General features: G+C 37.3%; 1 protein-coding gene across 1 annotated transcript in view; it reads right to left on the bottom strand.

Moving 5' to 3' along the window:
- Positions 1–19,858, bottom strand: part of LOC145678448 (high affinity cAMP-specific and IBMX-insensitive 3',5'-cyclic phosphodiesterase 8B-like) — a 1,074,619-nt gene that overhangs the window by 762,759 nt on the left and 292,002 nt on the right. The window lies entirely within an intron of this gene.

Here is a 19,858-nt window from a genome sequence, read left to right on the forward strand (position 1 = left end):
TATTCATATAGATATTGATTTAGTTTCTTCCATATTTGTTGTCAATTTATAAACACTTAAATCTTAAGCTCGGATCAAATCAAAACAAATATATTCATTATATTAATAAATTAAAATGTCATACTTGATCAATGTTGCTCTGCATATCTACTTTTGGACCACCCTGTACATTAAAATGGTAGGTTTGTTTGCAATCTTTCGACAATGAGATCTCGAAAACCACAAGTGATAGAAACATGCCGTTTTCGCCGGTCGATTCCAAATTTTGTATAGATTGTGCAGTTCTAATTGAATATTTTAAAAAAAAAACGTGGCCGTTATTTCTTTATTACATGTTTAGGGGTGCTGGTGGATGTTGAAACTCCACTGGGGTGCTGGTGGATGGATTTTCCTCAATGGTGTATCGTATGAGCTCAGAATCTGTTACCCTGGGGCGGCCGGACCTTTGCTGTTCTTCGACGCTTTTACAATCTGCACATTTCTGGAATCAACGAGTTGCTGTGCTACCTTCCACTATACCTCCACCTGTGTTCACTATACCTTCCACTTTTGCATGGCAAATGCTTTTGCTTACTGCCGCAGTGTTATGCTCGAGTTCGACCTCACAGAGTAACAGTTCACTTCTCAGATATTGTTGAGCTCTAATCGTCACTGTTACTAAAAACAGACTAAAGACACTGATGAAGTGGCGGCCTCCGTGTTAAATAGTTCGCTTGCCGCGCTAACTCTTATATCAGTTTAACCTTGTACTTATGGTCAATGACGGAGTATACACGCACCTGATGTTTGAGTTGTGGAAATATTGCAAAATCTATGACTCGCTTTTATAGTATTGCACTTCAGTAATTCTGTATACTACCATATCATACTCATTTGAAGGTGAATAATATTACATTTAAAACAAGAAAACATTTCCGCTACTATTGACGCTTAAGACAGGGAACAGGCACGTAGCCAGGATTTTGGAATAGGGGGGGGGGTCCGTGACGAAATATTGTGGTTATTACAGTAGAGGCCCGATCATTCTAAACTATTTTACTGGCAACATATATTTGTTCGTTTAGCCAGGATTTCGTAATGGTGTGTGTGTGTGAGGGGGGGGGGGAGCGTGACATGAAATACTGTGGTTACACACCAGGGGATCGATCAATATAAACTATTTTACTGGCAACATACCCTTTTTTTTTAGGACAATAAAATGAGGATATGTTAGTATTTTAATGAGAAACACTGTGAAGAAATCTTGAGTAAGAGGACATAAAAAGGTATTGAAAACCATATAATCCTCCGAGGCCATTCGAACTCGGTTCTACTTGTCGTCTTCTTTTTGTTATCTTCGTTTAATGCCGTCAAGGATAGCAACGAGATCTCTTTCTGGGGTAAAGACATCCTATAAATGGATTAGTGTTGCCGCGAAATTCAAAACGGCTCATATTGTTGGTGATTCTGGATATTTCTTAAGTTCTTCCTGAGAGTCTATCTTATCTAACCGGTTTATCAATCGTCATTTGTAGTCCATACGATTAGCATGGAAATAGATGGAATTCAGAATGCTTCGTTACAATAATATCCATTTTCAACTTGACCCCCCCCCCCCTCCGTTTCCTCCACACAACGCTCCTCATAAGAAAGTGAAACCAAACGCTTGCTGATGCTTTATATTTTTAACGCTGATTCATCTTTTTCTCGTTCATCTTTCCTTAATATTTTCATTTCTGGATCCGAAGGGGGGGTTCTGGACCCCCCGGACCCACCCCTTGGCTACGTGCCTGCAGGGAATGACACGCGTAGCTTTTATTATTCCTTATATCCAATGTAAAATTTACATATGAAAAACGTAAGATTTGCGAAGACTTTTCCAAACGAGACCAAGACCAAAACTGGGTGTGCAAGAGCAAGACAAATGGCTCCAGTACAGGACTAAGAGCATCTGCTCTTGCATTTGCTCATCACTAGTTACTGATCATCAAACTTTGTGTTCGTCTTAATTAAGTGTTATTATAAGTGGTATGCTGTATGCTGTCGACGATACTAACCTGATCTTGACCAGATGTGGTGGTATGCTAGTAGACCTCGTACAGCTTAGTGCGTACATGAAATATTTTAGAATACATACCACTGGTTGTCGGGTTATTGATCTCCAAATCTGGATTTGACCTTCATAAAATTCAGAAATTTCACTAAATCACGATCGATAAAAACCCAGCCGATTTTGATTAGTCCAATCTTCATTCAGCATAAAAGTAAAGGTTGGTGAACTTTGTAAGCATTTGTGTATAATATGAAAGATTATAGCGTATAGATCTTTAATTTCCAAGATTTTGGACATCGAATTTAGGTTTGAACTCAGTGAAATCAATAAATTTCACTGAAATGCGATTAAGAGAACTCATTCGATCTTGACTAAAATTAGGATGACGATAGAACGTGAAAAGCTTAGCACACACCTGAAATAATATAGTGAAGAAGTCTTTCGTTCTGAAGTTATTGTCCTTCAAATTTTGGAGTTGACTTACTGAAAGGTTATTAGAAGTGATATGCTATCGATACTAATCCGATCTTGGCCATATCTCACGTGATAGTAAACCTCTTTCAGCTTTGTACGTACAAGAAGTGTTTTGGTATATCTAGGTATATACTAGGGATGGCCAATTCCGGAATTTTTACTTTCCGGAATTTTTCAAATTCCGGCTTTTTTCCAAATTCCGGATTTTTCTCGAATTACGGAATTTCCCAAAGTCCGGAAAGCGAAATTTCCTATCCAGATTCCGAAAAATATTGGCCATCCCTAATATATACTATCGCTTTCGAGCTATTGGCCAGGCCACTAAAATACAGGTTTGGGCACGATCCATAGAACTCATCGAATCTTTATCACACTTCGTATAGTGGACAATGTTGACGAGTTTTATACATATTGGAGCATGGTATGGAATATTATGGTATAATATTATATATATATATATATATATATATATATATATATATATATATATATATATATATATATATACCAGTTGGGTTTGAACTCAATGAAACCAAGAAACCGATCCGATACTCACCAAATTTGGCATGCTGGCAGACATTCATGAGCTTACTACGGATATGAAATATTGTGTTGTGTAGATCTTTAGTCAACGAGTTGTCTTCTATCAAAGTGGGGTTTGGATTTCTTGAGCTAGTAACTCTGACAAGTTTGATAGCTAGTTACTCAAAAATCAAATGCCAGCTCACCAGGGTATTTCATAGCCATATTAACCTTCTTAAGGTCTAGCAATATTTTAAATTTGGCCAAGTGAATACCTTAGTTCCCAATAGCTATTAAATTTCGGGCTTGGACCTAACATATCTATCACGGAAAGTAAATGCGTGTTTTTGTGTGCACGTGTATTGAAAATTTGCTAAAAATCAATGACGGAGAATTTCGTTCTCTACAAGGAAATTTACTAATATCTAGATAAAATGCAAGCAATCAAATTGACTACATTCCGTTAGATGAATGGCACACTAACACGTTACATATCCGACCCTATAGAAAGGAAGGTTATAACTTGGATCAGAACCTTATTATTACGAAATTGTGGAGACGAGTTTCCATTACAAAGAGAAAGAAGAAAATTATGAAACAGGACAATAAAATGTGATTTGATGTTGAAAAGAAAAATGAAATAAAATCTTTAAGTTTTACGTCCCACGATTATGCCGGTTAGGCTAAAGGAGACGGTGAGATTATGAGAAATGAATGAAATGGTGGAATGAAGAAAGTGGGAGGAAACGGGAGAACTCCGAGAAAACCCACGAGCATGGTGTTTGTACACCACAAAATCCACACGGCGCGAGCTGGGATCGAACCAGGGACCCCAAGCATCGGAGGTGAAAGCTCTACCACTGAGCCACCGCGCCCCCCTTTGATGTTGAAAAGACTAAAACACAAATGTAAAACAGGAATTGCAAATTATCCTTTCTCGTAGTTCTCCTTCCCATTCCTTTACGGACAACTTGTCTTAAAATTATGTCTTGTCATTAACCTGGGGTTCATTTACAATATTGGTACTAAATTTTAATTTTTTACACGCAAAGGTTTCAGAGATCTGCTGGACGGCCTAAAATGTTGTAAGTCCCTGTCCTCCACCACATTTTGTATTTTGTGAAACACTATTTCCCTCTCAGCTTGTGGTACATGGAAAACATTGATAAAATTTAACTTTCTACGTCTAACAGTGTCCGAGATCTACTAAAATAGGGAAAAATTTCTGCCCCCCGTAGAAGTGAAATTTCGTAAAATTCTATCTAATCTAATAAATACAAGAAGAATATTTATAGAAGAATTACTTATAATCCGATAGCTTGGGAGATCTTGTGAACGACCTAACAATTCAAATAACCTTTACTTCCTTAGGGGTTAATATTCCACAACACTTCTTTGTGTTTGTGATTAAACAGGTCATGACGTTTGTGACCCGTAACCCGGAGGCAGTCAAACCTGTGAACTATCAGACTCGGTGACATGGACGGATCCATGACCCTGAGTGACCCAAAAAGTTCCGGACACACTAATATGAGACTAATGATTTTCCGCTCCTCATCATATACAGCACAATTTGTGCTTCGGATATTAAACTGAGCAAAACTGACTCAGGCAGAACTGAGTATGCATCCATTTCTGACGATATTGGTATTTATTATTATTATTATTATTATTATTATTATTATTATTATTATTATTATTATTGCAGATTCTATTTTGAGTCACTCATACAGAACATTTGATAAACAAGAATGGAAACTGGAAAGTGCTCGATCACTGGAGTGGCGGGAGGAGGGGAGAGATATGCAGGAGCACAGTACTATGCAATTCACACGAACAAGAATGAGAGAGAGGGAGAAGATTGAACGTGTGTATACTTGGGTATTACGTACGTTAATATACACCAGTGCGCAAAACTCAAGGACGAGGCAGATCAAGTAACATAAAATGAATAAAAGCACGGCAATATGTTGCCAGAGGTCTCTTGCACGAATACAAGAATCAAGACCTAGTGAGACGTCAGCGTGACTGTAGCGCCGAATAGATCTGCTTCCCCAACACGAAGCAGTTGAATGAAAGATTAGTCAGTGTATGTCAGTCAAAGTTGTTGAAGAGCACTGTAGTAGTGTTACTCACAACATGTCTTGGAGACATTTTGGTGACTTTACACGGGGAAGAATTGTTGGGAAACTGAAAGAAAGATGAACTGTTACAAGCGTAACCCAGAAGTTTATTATCGCTTACAGCACCATTCCCTGTACATGAGAAGCATTTCGAACCACAGGCAACGCTGTGTGGAGAAGATATGGAAGTCGTCCACGGTCAACTACACCAGAGAATGACCGCTACATTTTGAAACAGGCAAGAATAGACCGACGTTAAACAGCGGGTGCAACTACAAACACATCTAAGAAGACTGCAAGTCGCCCAATCTCTCGCTCTACAGTGCCACGTTGACTGCATGGTTGGCCTCGTTGCCCAATGGTTATTACATTTTGTTCCATTAATACCTGCACATTGACGGTACAGTTTGCAGCGACGCCAAAAATATCAGAACTGGACCGAGTCTGAGTAGTAATTCTGGACGTACATTCATCTTGCGAGAGATGTGAACACGCGATGAACCTAGGAACTTTGTCGAACATAATAATTTTGGTGGTCCGGTATTCATGTGTAGGGAGGCATAATGTTATATGGGCATACCGACCTCCAACATTCTTGAACGCAGTACACTTACTGGTCAACGTTATTGTGACACTGTACTCTTTTCCCACGTAAGTCTTTTCAGAGGGACAATCGGCCCAAACTTCTTTTTCATGGATGATGATAACATATGGTCGCATCGGTGAACGGAGGTGGAGAAGCTTTTGAAACGAGAAGATATTCGGTGAATGGACTTACCCACCTGTTCTCCCGACTTAAATCCCCTCGAACACGTTCGGGTTAAAGGGATATGTTTCGCAGCACGTTCAGATGCATCAAGGTCCATCCAGCAGTTGTTAAGAGTGCTGGAGGAGTATGAAACTCAATACCGCAAGAACTCATTACCAAAGTTGAGAGCAGCATGGAAACACATTGCAGAACATCTATCGCTGACCGTGCTGACCATACCCTTTAAGGATCATTTCACTTTTTTTGTAAAGTCAGGGTGGATCATTAGTCGCAGTGCCTTCAGTATAAGTTATTGTCTCTACATAAAAGTGCCTTTTTGTTCTAATCACGAGTTTGTGTGTGTGGTTTCCTGTATCATACTGCAGCATTGCTTTCTATGTGTGGTTTTATGTTCAACCGATTTATACTATTTGGGAGTGGCACAGCATGTGAAAAGCATCTTCGTCCTAAAGTTTGTACACCACGTATTAGATCTTACTTTAAATGTTTACGGCTGGAATGATATTTGGTATCTTAATTTGTTACTAGTATGCCTTGCTGGTTTAAAGCAGTCTAATTTGACTATTGTTCGTGTTCTAATAAAAATAATGGAATGAAAATTCAACTAAATTTCTAAAATTAAGCTTTCTGAATATTTGCAATTTCACCTACATATTTTAACGTATGTATAGTGTGCTTATCCCACAATTTGTGTGAGACAGAGAAAATTTATTTTTTAAATGGTTTTGTATGGAGTAACAAATATTTTTTCTTCGTATAAAACACGTTTAAATTACCAAGCTCAATGCCCCAAATTACAAAAGTAGTAGTGACTCAACAAGAACAAAGTTCAGATCACAACGATAAACGTATTTCCAGGATAAGAGTAATCTTCGACAAACAACATAGGAAGTTCATATGTGATTCGATCTCTTACTTCTCTCATCTGAAAATGAAAAGAAAGGGGAGGCTGTTATATACAAAAGGGGATTTTCCAAAGACACGAGAAGAAAAGTTGGCCCATTCTCTTGTTGAGGACCATTTCCTTCTGTAGGTGTTTTGTCTTGTTCCCTTGGAAACCAACTCGAGCTCAAGTTATTATGACGAGCTACGAGAATATAGTGGACAGCAATTTAGATTCCCAATTTCCTTTGTATTAAAAAGAAAAAAAGGAAAAAGGTCAAAGCATTGTCTCTTTCTAGTTGTTCCCTCATTCTTCAATACAAATCTACCTCTTCCCATTTATCTACTGGAATAAGTTCCATAACTCGTATTGCCTACACACATGTTTATATTTAAACAATGAAATTATAGTTTTAAATACAAGAAAATATTTTCTATACACAATACTACTTCAAAACAATTATTTTTTAAGGTTCGAAAGCACTGCCTAATATTAGAAAAGTTTTACCCAATGTGAGTCTTAATTTCTTTCATTTTAAAACTTACCTTCTTGTCAAATTGTATTACAATAATTATTAAACTTCTAAATTATGCTATGCATATGAGTCGGAAGTCTTACGGAACAGTTATGTCCGTCCTTCTGTCTGTCGTCAGGTATCAAGAGCAAAAATGGTAACAGATATCCAGAAGCGGTTATTTGGAATCGATCCAGTGTCCCAAGATTAGGATTTATCTCCTCCATTAACTTGTTATTCAAACCGAATGTGGTTGAAATTAGCAATTTCAAGTTTCAACGTTTTTCGTGTAGAACAAACACGGTAATAGATAGGGACAAACGACTTTTTGCAATCGATTCAGCGTATCAAGAAAACATAGTCATTATCCACAACACTGCTAAATCGGAAATAGTTCAAATTTATTAGTACTTCCGGTTTCAATAGTGGTTTCCATAAATCATAAACATTAATGATATGAAGAAACGGTTTCCTGCAATAGATTGAGCGTCCTAATAGATTCTATCTCCGATGACTCTCCATTCAAACAAGAAATCATGGAAATCAGTCATTTCTGGTTTCAATGTGTAACGCCATAGGACAAAAACGGTAATATAGTAGCGACAAGCATTTTTTTTAATTAGTTGAAGATCTCAAAAGAATGTCATCCCCTCCTGCAACACTGTTGAAATTCACTAGTATTTCCGGTTCCAATATTGATTTTCATAGAGCAAATATGGTAAGAGATATCAAGAAGTGGTTATTGTGTAATAGATTCAGTGTTTCGAGAATAGGCCCCAAATTCTCTTTTCAGCCTCTATTCAAATCGGAAGTGGTAAAAATCAACCATTTCCGGTTTCAATGTTTATTGTCATAGAACACAAATGGTAACACAGTGAGAAGTTACCTCTTGAAATCGATTCAGCGTCTAAAGATTCGTTTCATGCTATCATATGCAGCACTCTAGTGAAACCGAAAGTGGTTGAAATGTACTAATACTTCCAGTTTCAATATTGATTTCCAAATGATATGGAAAAGCGGTTTCTTGCAATCAATTCACCGTCCCAGAAATAGATTCCATCTTCCCGTTGACCTTCTATTCAAACAAGAAGTGCTAGAATTCAACAGCTTCCGCTTCTAACGTTGATCACCATATAACAAAACAGTATTAGACACTGATATGGAGATTTCAGTAAGCGATTCAGCGTCTCAAAAGAACACATCACTAAAATATCTATTAAAGCTTTCCAGGCGACGTATTGTTAATATTTCTTTATCGGGCTAGCAGCCAGGTAAACAATGTTGTAGCTTCATTGTTTCGTGGGCTGATATCGTCTTCATCTTCAGGCGAATAGGATGGGACAATAGAGTGTATGAAATATATACTTCTTGTATGTGTGATTGGACTCCTCTGGTTGGTGCTTGAAATGGCGGATATGATTGGTGTCCATGTTTAACCGAACCGATGATTGGTGTACGAACCTTAACAGAGGAACAGGATCCCAACTGAGTCAAACATGGACACCAATCATATCCTGCCATTTCAAAAACCAATCAGAAGCAGCCATTTCAACCACCAATCAAAGAATCCAATCACACATACATGAAGTATATATTCCATACACTCTACTGCCCTATCATATTCGCAGTGTTTACCTAGCTGCTAGCCCGACAAGACCTGTTCACAATATCATCACTGTTTGCAACGCACTGCTGAAACCGGAAGTGGTTGGAATTTACTAGTATTTACGAGCATAAACAGCAAGGGATATCAAAATACAGTTTCTGACACAGATTCAGTGCCTTAAGAATGAATTTTGATTCGACTTTTATGTATCTATTGAAACTGAAATGGTGGTTTATTCGATTACAACCTGGTTCAATAATGGATGCAACGGAAATAACGATGAATTATTATATATATATATATATATATATATATATATATATATATATATATATGGATTCAGCACCAAGAATCTCTGATATTTTTTTATTGAACTAGAAGTGATAAACATTAACCACCACTTTTAGTTTTTATGTTAATCCCCATACAGCAAAAACAGTAAGAGAGAGCGAGTAATGGCTGTTTTATATTGATTCAGTGTCCGAGGAAAAGGTTCTATTTTCTATTTTTCATCTTATTCCTCAACTGCAATAGTAGTTACAGATTTAGTACTTCAAGTTTGGATATTGAAATCACATACGAAAGTTTGGATATCTGCTATAATTTCACACTGTGAAACGAAAATAACTTATTATTTTAGACCTACATTACTTGGATATACCATTAAAATGAGAAAACGCAGTTAGGACTACTTCCTACACTATTTCTTGTGAAAGGTAATTGTCCTTTCTGACTTTCATTGTCACTGTATGTTTGCCGAGGAAAGAACAAACCTAGCAAACATAGGATGTCTCATTCTCATAGATGAGCGAACCATATTTCCGTTTTAATGAGATGGAATTTTAATGCAGTTACTATTGGGAAAATATAAATTGCCAAAATATACTTTTAAAAGTTTAACCGAGACTTACCAGGTGAAAGCAGAAGTATAAAGGATTGTTCTTTCGTCCCGACAGACGTTTAGCATGCGATTAATAGACGGGAAATTCCTTATCTGTTTTCGAAGTATTGCAGTACAATTAGCGTTCATTAGAACAGGACGTCTTTTCCTGCCCACAACGTTCTGCTTAAAAATCACAGTATTAGCTTAATAGTATTCATAATTAATTTAGGCCCGAAATTTGGAACGATTCTAATAACAGTATACATTGAAGTGATCCATTCATAAAGCTTGTTTATTTTGGCATACCTTTCACTTTGTTTCTGGCAGTTATAAAAACTTCCACTGCCTATTTTATTTTATTCATCAAGCCTTTCTAAATAATTTCACTTTCGCTTACGCAATTATTAAGTTTCTCTTTGACTCAATTTCATTTTCAGTTTTAAAGTGCCTCTCAGCAGCAAGGCTATATGAGACGGACCTACAGCTTAACGTGGGATCCAAATCACGAACTCCAGCCGGTAATTGAACCCGAGTCTCTTAGGCCCGTTACACAGTCAAGCGGAGCTCCGCGCTCCGCGTCCCGTCTTCCGCCCTCCGCACTACGCGTGTGTGCTTACACAGTCATCCGTAGCTACGCGCTACGCGTCACGTGATTATATACAGGACCCTTCTCAGTCAGTGTTGCGAGTCAACATAAAAAGTTCGAAACGACAATACTGGCATCTTAATATTTCTGTAAGAAGAGAAAACGAAGAACACAGAAAAAATAAATGTCTCAAGATTCACTCCTTAGTTTCTCAAAGAAGTTTGAAGGGAGCTTTACGTCTGTGTATATAGATTTGCGAGAAGACGAGAAGTACTTCAATAATTTCCGTACGTCAATTCAGTCGTTTGATGAACTAATTAAAAAAAATCCATCGAAATTATAAAAATGCAATTTAAATAAAATTCATATGCACGCTCTTAAAATACAGCACTTAACAGATACTGTTTTTTAACAAATGAAAATAACCTATGTTTGTACATTTGGTTAGAACTTCACATCCAATCAACTATTTAATAGTAGAGATAAATTATTTGCCTCAATTTATCTTTTTTCATTGCCCATACCTTCATTTTTACAAAAAAAAAAATCTTTTACATATCTCGTTCCATGCCTGTTCACGAATGTCACGCTTTTTGTATTCCTCACAAGAGGGATCCCATTAACATGGTGTTAATTTAACCTCCGTGATAATTGAAACAAACTGAAATTTGTTGAAAGAAAGTCCAAAAATTACAATAGTCACGTACTGTTAACAGTGCTATATTAGAGGCACCACATATACAGTTCCAATTAAGCAAAGACATTAATTGAAAGTTCCAATTAAACGAAGACAATATAGCTAAATTAAAAATAACACTAAACAATACGAAAATAGTATTATAGAACAGTATAAAATATTATTTAGCAACTCACTATCAAAAATAAGAAAAGAAATCTGGATCAATTTGCATTTTGCTTTTGCTACCATGCACGTTTCTTTTTAAATTTTAAAGAGAAGTGGCTGCTCCGCGCGCGGAGTTCCGCTTGACTATGTAAGCACCCATTTGCTCAATGGCCTTATCTGCCTCGCGGAGCGCGGATAGGGCCACGCGGAGGCTGCTCCGCGCGCGGAGGCCTCCGCGTGACTATGTACGCACCCATAAGAATCAATAGAACAATCTTGCCACGCGGGACTCCGCGCGCGGAGCTCCGCGTGACTGTGTAACGGGCCTTACGCCAAATGTGAGAACGCTAACCTCTTAGCCACGAGGAAGCTCTAAGTTTCCTTTGGTACATATTTACGGAAAAATAAACTCATGGGCTTCCCACCTGTTTAAGGGAGGGAGATGAGTTGGAACTCCTCAAATGAATTCCTCGCTCTATAACGTCTTAAATTCTTTCTATCAATTCAATTAGCAACTTCCTTTCTTCCTCTTAATGCTGCTTCTTTCAAATCAAACTAAAACTGCGATGATGGAACGAAATCTTCAAATCTTATTACTGGTCACGTATATGCAAAAAGTTCGTTCATGTTTGTAACTAAATATTCCACAAACAAGCGTCCTTAATAGTATTTATTATTTTCCAGTCGTTATAGCTGATAGTGGTTTGAAATATATTTCTTCTTACTAAACACTTACTTGTGGACTAACAAATAATAAACATCTGAGTAGAAAAGATCGCCAATCACTTATATATATATATATATATATATATATATATATATATATATATATATATATATTGATAGTGTTATGTTTGGTTCTTATGCGCATGATAAGGAAAACAGCTCCTAATGATTGTTATTTTTTACAGGGTGTGCCAAAACTGATCAAATTGTAAGTTGCCGTGGATAAGATTGAGGCTCGCAGTGTGATAAAGTTCCTGCATTTGAAGTGTAATGATACCAGACAAATTCATGACGAGATGAAGGCTGTGTATGGTGATGATTGTCCACCTTATGACACCATTGTAAAATGGAAAAGGAAATTCCAAACTAGTCATATCTCCCTCACAGACGACCCAGGACCTGGAAGACCATCCCTGACGGAGGATGCGGCCACTTTAAGGAAAGTGGAGTGTAATCCTCGAAGACAGATGTGTAACCATCCAAATGAATATGAATGATACTGGTCTGAGTTATGGTAGTGTATGAAAAATTATCCATGATGAACTTCACACATGTCTAAGGTATCTGCGCACTGGGTTCTTTGTTTTCTGTCACTTTTCAGAAGCAGGCACGGCGTGACCTTTTCCAAAAGATGTTGACGCAGTTAGAAGTGATGAAGAGGAATTTTTCGGTAACACTGGATGAAACGTGGATATATAAGTATGATCCGGAAATCAAAACCATGAGCACGCAATGCAAACATGCCAATTCACTCCTCCCAAAAAGGCAAAAGGTGCACAACTCAGGGGGAAAAGTGATGCTGTCCGTTTTATGGGATTCTCATGGAGTAATCCTCACAGATTAGCTTGTAAGAGGACACGCTCTGAAAACGAAACGCCGCGGCGTGCCCTCGAAAGGTGTTCTCCTAGGTGACAATGCACCAGCTCATTTAAGTTGCTGTCGACAAAGCAAGGGCGTGTGGTTTCCAGGTATTGCAGCATCGGCCTTAAGAAAACATCACTGGGTGCGAGATCGGGAGAATGTTTTCCCAAATTAAGAATCCGTTGCGTGGTCACCATTTTGACAACATAGATGAACGCCATTCATGAGATGGGAGGGTGGTTTAAAGCACAATTTGCAGACTTCTACAATGACGGTATTCGGAAAGTGAAGGAACGCTTGGAGAAGTGTATAAATCTGGATGCTGACTACATAGAGAGGGATTGACTCGTTTTACAGTTCCATTACCTCAAACGACAAGGACATGAACACAGGCAACGAGGACATTTAAAATTTCAAAGGCTCTTCTACCGGGAATCCAACCCGGAACCCTGACTACTGAACTATTTGATGGGTGGGGTACCTGGTTCATTCCCAAGTCAAATAAGCTAGAGGTGGACAACATCGTGCTCGTAGGTTTCCTCGGGAGTGTCCCATACTCCCGTTCCCTTCCACTTTTTCATTCCACCAATTCGTCCTTCATAATTCACTTGTTTTAATCATGGTCTCGCTTAACCTGACAGGCATAATTGTGGGACATTAAACGCAACTTAATTCATTTCATTTTCAAATGGTTAACCGAAACCAAACCGAACCGAAAAACAGTTATATTTTCTATTGCTTATTAACATGTTCTCACAAAAATATATACCGGTATAGAAAAAAAATGGGAAATCGTAATTCCATTCAAAAGTGAAACAGCAGATTCACAATACCTTAACCTAAAACGAAAGCATTACATCTATTTCGCAATTTTTCCGAAATATGTATGGATATTCTAAAAAGTGGCAATATAATGGTTGTTTTGAAACGAAACTGAACCAAATTACAGTGCGGTTTCTGAAATAAACCGACATATTCTGTTTCAACCTTAAACGGAACCGAAACCAGTTAACCGGGATTTGGAACGCGTCTAGTAGCTAGACTGTAGTTGATGTTTCTATTATCTCGTGAAATCAACTGCCATTATGTAGTGTAAATTTGGAGATCATAAAGCCCCTATAGTTCCCTATTTTCGACTAATATATATAGCTTTTTCCACAATTCGTGTAACTTCCTACAGCACTGGAAGATAACATTTTCACACAATCAGCCATTCTAGAAAATTTGAAACCAATCAAAAATTGGAAACTATTTACTAATGAAACTATTTCTTTGGATGTACAGAAAAATGTGTAAATTTTACTGATTCGATTCAGCAAAGTAAACCTGTCATAACATGAAATAATGGGTACAAGCGACTGAAATAAGACTTTTTGAATACTGGTGCTGGGTCAGCACTTGTAGAGCAGTTTTTCCTAAGTGTGTCGTAACGTTAAAATTAGCAGTTGTGTTATGTATTGCATCTATAAATGTGTGAACATTATTTGACTTGTTACTGAGTATTATTTTATCGCAGAATTTAAGTTGCAATGACTTCTGTGTTAACGTAAAACCTAGAGATTTTGACGTCCGTTGCCAAAATACTAAAAAAGTTTACATAAATTTTTAACAGAGGAACAGAGAAAATTTTCAATTTCAGACCCAAAGTTAGTTTTCTTAGAGTTTCCTTTGCGGAACTTTAGAAGCCTGCAAATTACTTTAATTTGGTATTTTAAGGGTAACGAACGTGTTACGTTTTTAAGCTACCTGCTTGAAAAAAGTTCGCCTACGCTAATTACAGCTTATTTGCATCTTTACAGACAATGAATACATCAAAATGGATTCTCATGGCAAAATCGAGGGAAGGAAAGAAAAGTGATCCAGAAAAAGGGGATGAATATCTGAAAAGAGATAGAGAGAGAGAAAAAGAGTAGCTCGACGTAAAAAGAAGTGTGATAAAAACAAATTAGTTGCCAAAAGACAGAAAGATAGAGAGAGACAGCGATTGTGTAGGTTAAAGAAGAAATTGAGAAAAGTAGGAGCACCAACAAAAGAAAGAGGAACATATAGTACCCCTAAAGCTTTCGCAAAAGCCGTGAAGAGAACTGCGGAGTCTTTGCAAGCGAGCAGGTTGTTGTGCAAGAGATAGTGTGGTGTACGCTACATCCTGATGTCTGCAAGCATTTATCCTGTGTGTCGGTAACGAAAATGATTAAAACAAATAAAGAAAGAGGCACTAAAGTAATTGCATTTTACTGCAAAGATGACATAAGCCGCAAAGCTCCCAGCAAAAGTGATGTATAATTGTTCAAAAACAGTGACCGGGAAACGAGAGAGAATGATAATGACTATAGGAGAAGCTTACAGTCTATTTTGGAAGAACCATCCAACAGCTAAAGTATCAAAGACAAAGTTTTATTTACTCAGACCTCAGCATGTTCGTCATGAGCAAGATTCCTCACTATGTTTGTGTCTGCAAAGTACATTTGAATTTCTCGTTTTTGGTTGAAGGCATATCAGGGTGTTTTTCTTCATTCCCTTCCAGTCACAAACAACTACTTGACTTGTGATGTGAAAAACGAAAACTGCATGTACAATCAATGTAAAAGTTGTGAATATGATGTGAAAAATCTGCTGCCTGAAGAAGCTAACAAAATGAAATGAAATTGAATGAAATTCTTGAGTTTTACGTCCCATGTTTATGCTGGTTAGGCTAAAGGTGACTGTGATGATGACAAATGAATGAAATGGTGGAATGAAGAAAGTGGGAGGGAACGGGATAACACCGAGGAAACCCACGCACACAGTGTTTGTCCACCACAAAGTTCACTTGGCGGGAGCAGGGTTTGAACCCGGGACCCCATGCACCAGAGGTGAAAGCTCTACCACTGAGCCACCGCGGCTCCCTCTCTGTTTCGAACCCAAATCATGTGAGCTTGTGGTGGACAAAATCGTGCCAATAGTTATTTTCGGGTTTGTTCTGTTTCCTTCCGTGTTCCTTAAGATATGGTTCTAGTCATAGGCGAGGAAATGTCTCTCAGGCTACCGGCTCTATGGTTATTTCCTTTTCTTAGCAATTCGCTTTTCGTTAATTTCATGTTCAATGCAATAAACGAAAACTATTTTTTCTTTTTAATTTTCCGGGGAAGAATCCCGGACCCTCCGTTTTTTTGAGGAGTATTCCATACACTCCAGTTTTCCTGGTAGTCTGTCCCCCCCCCCCCCAAAAAAAAATGTGTGGTTCTGACGCCAATTATCACTTGAAATCCTGTCACTACGTCAATCACCCAATACGAAAAAAAAAAAAAAAAGGAAATGAAAGAATTGATCAAAAGAACTAACTGCAACGGAATATATTAGGGATGCGCACGAGACGAGAGTTGAGGCTATCTCGTCTCAAAAATCGTATACGTTTCTATTGAAAGAACTCTGTCTTACCTTGTCTTGTCTCATGCTTAATCCTAGGAATTAAATATACAAAATAGGGCCTACTAATATTGTGGTCATCGTATGGAAAGCATTTTTCATATAGACTTTTTTTAAAACCTAATGATATCAGTATTGTTGGATGTTACTGTATTTTTGCTTGCAACTTCTAAATTCACAATTGGTCTTGGAAAGACACAATATTACAACTTGAGAATTTACTTAGCAGAAATATATTGCAGGAAAATGAGGAATGTGCTGTTATATTTGCGAATTGTCTTCTTGATGAAATGACAGAATAAAAGCTTTCCGAATAGTCAGTTCCGGGTATCGAACGGTGATTTACAATTTTTGAAAAAAAAAAAAAAAAAAAACGCTACCATCATATGGGAACGCAAAGAACGATTTTAATAGTAGACGTTGAAGAATTGCCGCTACACTGACCCTCTTACTCGGTAGCTGTATATTATGAAGGCTACTAGTGTATAAATCAGAACAGTTAGCTGTTGGAGGCGAGTGTAACAGTAAAGTGATATGATGCGTAGCACACTTTCACCATTCTAACGTATACAAGTGACTTAGGTTATTCTTCTACTAACGATGATGTAATATATGACGCAAGTTAAAAAGGGGGGTCATTTTGCAGATCAAGGACGATCCAACGAGAACCACAACAGCGATCACAATTACTCTCTTTGTAACTAGAAATGCACTGCATTACAAGCCAATTCTCAGCTTTGCCACTGTCACAGGAAAAACAAACATTATGGTAAAACAATTCTAGTATTTTCAATTAAAACGGCACACAAAATATCTAAAGCCAGTAATTATCAACTCATGTGTCGCGACTCACTGGTGGATCCTGAAACAATGTCTGGTAAGTCGCGAAATTCTTGTATCAAACAAACATTTATAATAGTTTAACAATATTGGGGTGAGTGTAATTAAGGGGTGAGTGTAATTAAAGCTCGATTCAGGTTTAAACCCCATCATTGGGTGAAACAATATAACATTCTTGAATTAACGTCAAACGAGTACAAGGAGACGCATACCGCATTATCTGAAATAAACTTATCTTAATCACTAACGAACATAACCTTCTCTTTTAACGAAAAAAGAAAGAGAGAAAGTGGCCGCCGTTCAGCAGACATATTTATTTCCTCAGCATAAAAATGTGTGGACTTTAATTTCTGTCGGGGACATGAGGAATTTCACTTTTGGCACTTGTGAAGTTTATACCATTCGAGTCAATTCTTAGACTAGAGAGGACTGAGAACAGTGGCGGAATTATACGGAGGTCTGAGAAGAACAGCTCAAAAACTAGTCACCCTCAGTATCCCTTTCTTTCTCAGTAGTAACCATGTTCGTGCTAACTAAAATATTTTAAAACTGTGCTATCGAAGTTATTTTTAATGCAATGGCAACTACAGATAATCCATAAAATATCAATCTTTGAGTTGGCCATTAAAAACAAAATCGTTTATTATAATGAGTCAGGAGCGTAATATTCGTTATAATACTACAGGGGGGACTAGTGTACTGCCGAACAGCCCAGTTTTGATACAAGGATGTTCTTTGAATATCAGTCGATAGCGCTGCACTCTATTGGAGAGACTTAGTAACCACAGATCGGAAACAGTCGCTGAGCGGATAGTGGCAATCACATATTATGTTGTTTCCCTGGTTGCCTTATAACTTCGGTTCTACAGAAAGTCCGTCATTACCCCAGAGTTGATCGGGAAATGTAAGAACTGGACCTATATTTCTCATTATGATAATTTTTAAATGAAATACTAGCTAAACCTGCGCTCTCTACACAGCGCATCATTCACATATGAGCATGAATCTCCTTGTCATTTCTCACAACATCTGTACATGTCCCTTTACAGACACAACTGAAAGACGTCTTGATAAAAATCGGCAAGGAGTACCATACAGGAGAGATTTTTTTCGATTATTTTTTCAATATCTCGCACCGCTTACAAGATTCAAACCTACTTCCCGTTGAAGTCTCTAATTCATGTATGATCAGTGTTTACTTTTTTTTTTTTTTTTTGTATGTAGCATGTAATAAGCAAATACATTACACACACAATTAATTTTAATGTCAGTGATATATGGTGTTCATTCGTCAAAACTCTCTAAATAATAAAGATTCATCTTAGACTGGAGAAATGGTTATCTTTCGTTTTTATCATCACTTGGTCATGAAACAAACGCCTGATAGATATACTACCCCAATATAGAACTGTGTGGTATTAATATGAGTAACTCGTAGGATATGATCCTTTTTAAAATTTCAGCACTTCCAGTGTATCGCTAAAAATGTAATCAAGAAATAAAGGCCATGTTTTTTTAAATATTCAATTAGAACTGGACAACCTACACAAAACTTGGAATTGCCCAGTGAAAACGGTACGTTTTTAGTATTTGTGCTTTTCGAGATCTCATTGTCGAAAAGATTGGAGACAAACTTTTCTTTGAAGACAAATATATAAACCTAACATTTTAATATATCGAGTAGCTGAACCTGTGTTTTGTACAGTCAGCGACTGTAAAAAGTGGAGGTTGGATACATAAGAAATGATAGCTTTTTCCAGTAGCAGGATAGTTTCACTCTATGTCTGATAGTTGGACAACCAACATGACAGCAAATACATGCCCGAAAACATAACATGCCAGGATATTCCTCCATTTGGAGGAAAAAGTATTACTATCTGAGAGCATCACTTAGAGAAACAACCACGAGATAAATCTACAGAAATTCCATTTACCTTAAGATCAAAGAGATAGGAATTAATGCAAAGGAAACGAAAACAATAATACGCATCATGCAGAGACCGAAAAAGTATGGAAAGCTAAACAAAATGAGAAAAGAAGGAAAGGAAAGAGCAAAAGACATGGGAATAAATTAAATTTTAACACTTAAGGATAAACAGTGTCCGTCTTTCCCCCTGCCCCCATCGTGGGTTTTCTCCCTTCATAGGATAAATCTCTTTCAGTATCAAACGCGAACATCATTTATAGTGTTGGAAAAAATTTAACTCAGTCTAGGCCGAGACTCGAACCCCACACCCTTAGAATGACAGTCTCACGCGTTATCCACTTACCTACACAGGCTCTATCTATAAGTCAGCTATTACCCGCGCTGTTATCAAACGTGTTAACTCAGCCATTGTCGGTGAGCCACCCCAGTTCCATTTGAGGTTTAAATTTTATTTACCTCACTTAGCCATCTATGGGTAGCAGTCCCCTTGCTTTCATAAAAAAACATTTGTTCTGTAGATTAAAATCAAGAATGAATTAATCTGTACTCTTGGGAGCTTACTGGTGCACCAACATATCTATCTATCTATATATATATGTCTATATATATATATATATATATATATATATATATATATATATATATATATATATATATATATATATATATATATATATATATATATATATATATATATATATATATATATGTTTGTGTGTGTGTATGTGTGTGTGTGTCGAATTGATTTTGTATTAAAAGAGCGACTTCGTAAATTTACGGAACGCGTGTTAACACAACAGTAAGGACATCTCGTAACGTTGTTACGTAACACACGGAGTGTAAATAAACTTTCAAAACCAGAA

Source organism: Thermobia domestica, chromosome 2, assembly GCF_964235325.1.
Source record: "Thermobia domestica chromosome 2, izTheDome1.hap1.1, whole genome shotgun sequence".
Lineage (NCBI taxonomy): Eukaryota > Metazoa > Arthropoda > Insecta > Zygentoma > Lepismatidae > Thermobia > Thermobia domestica.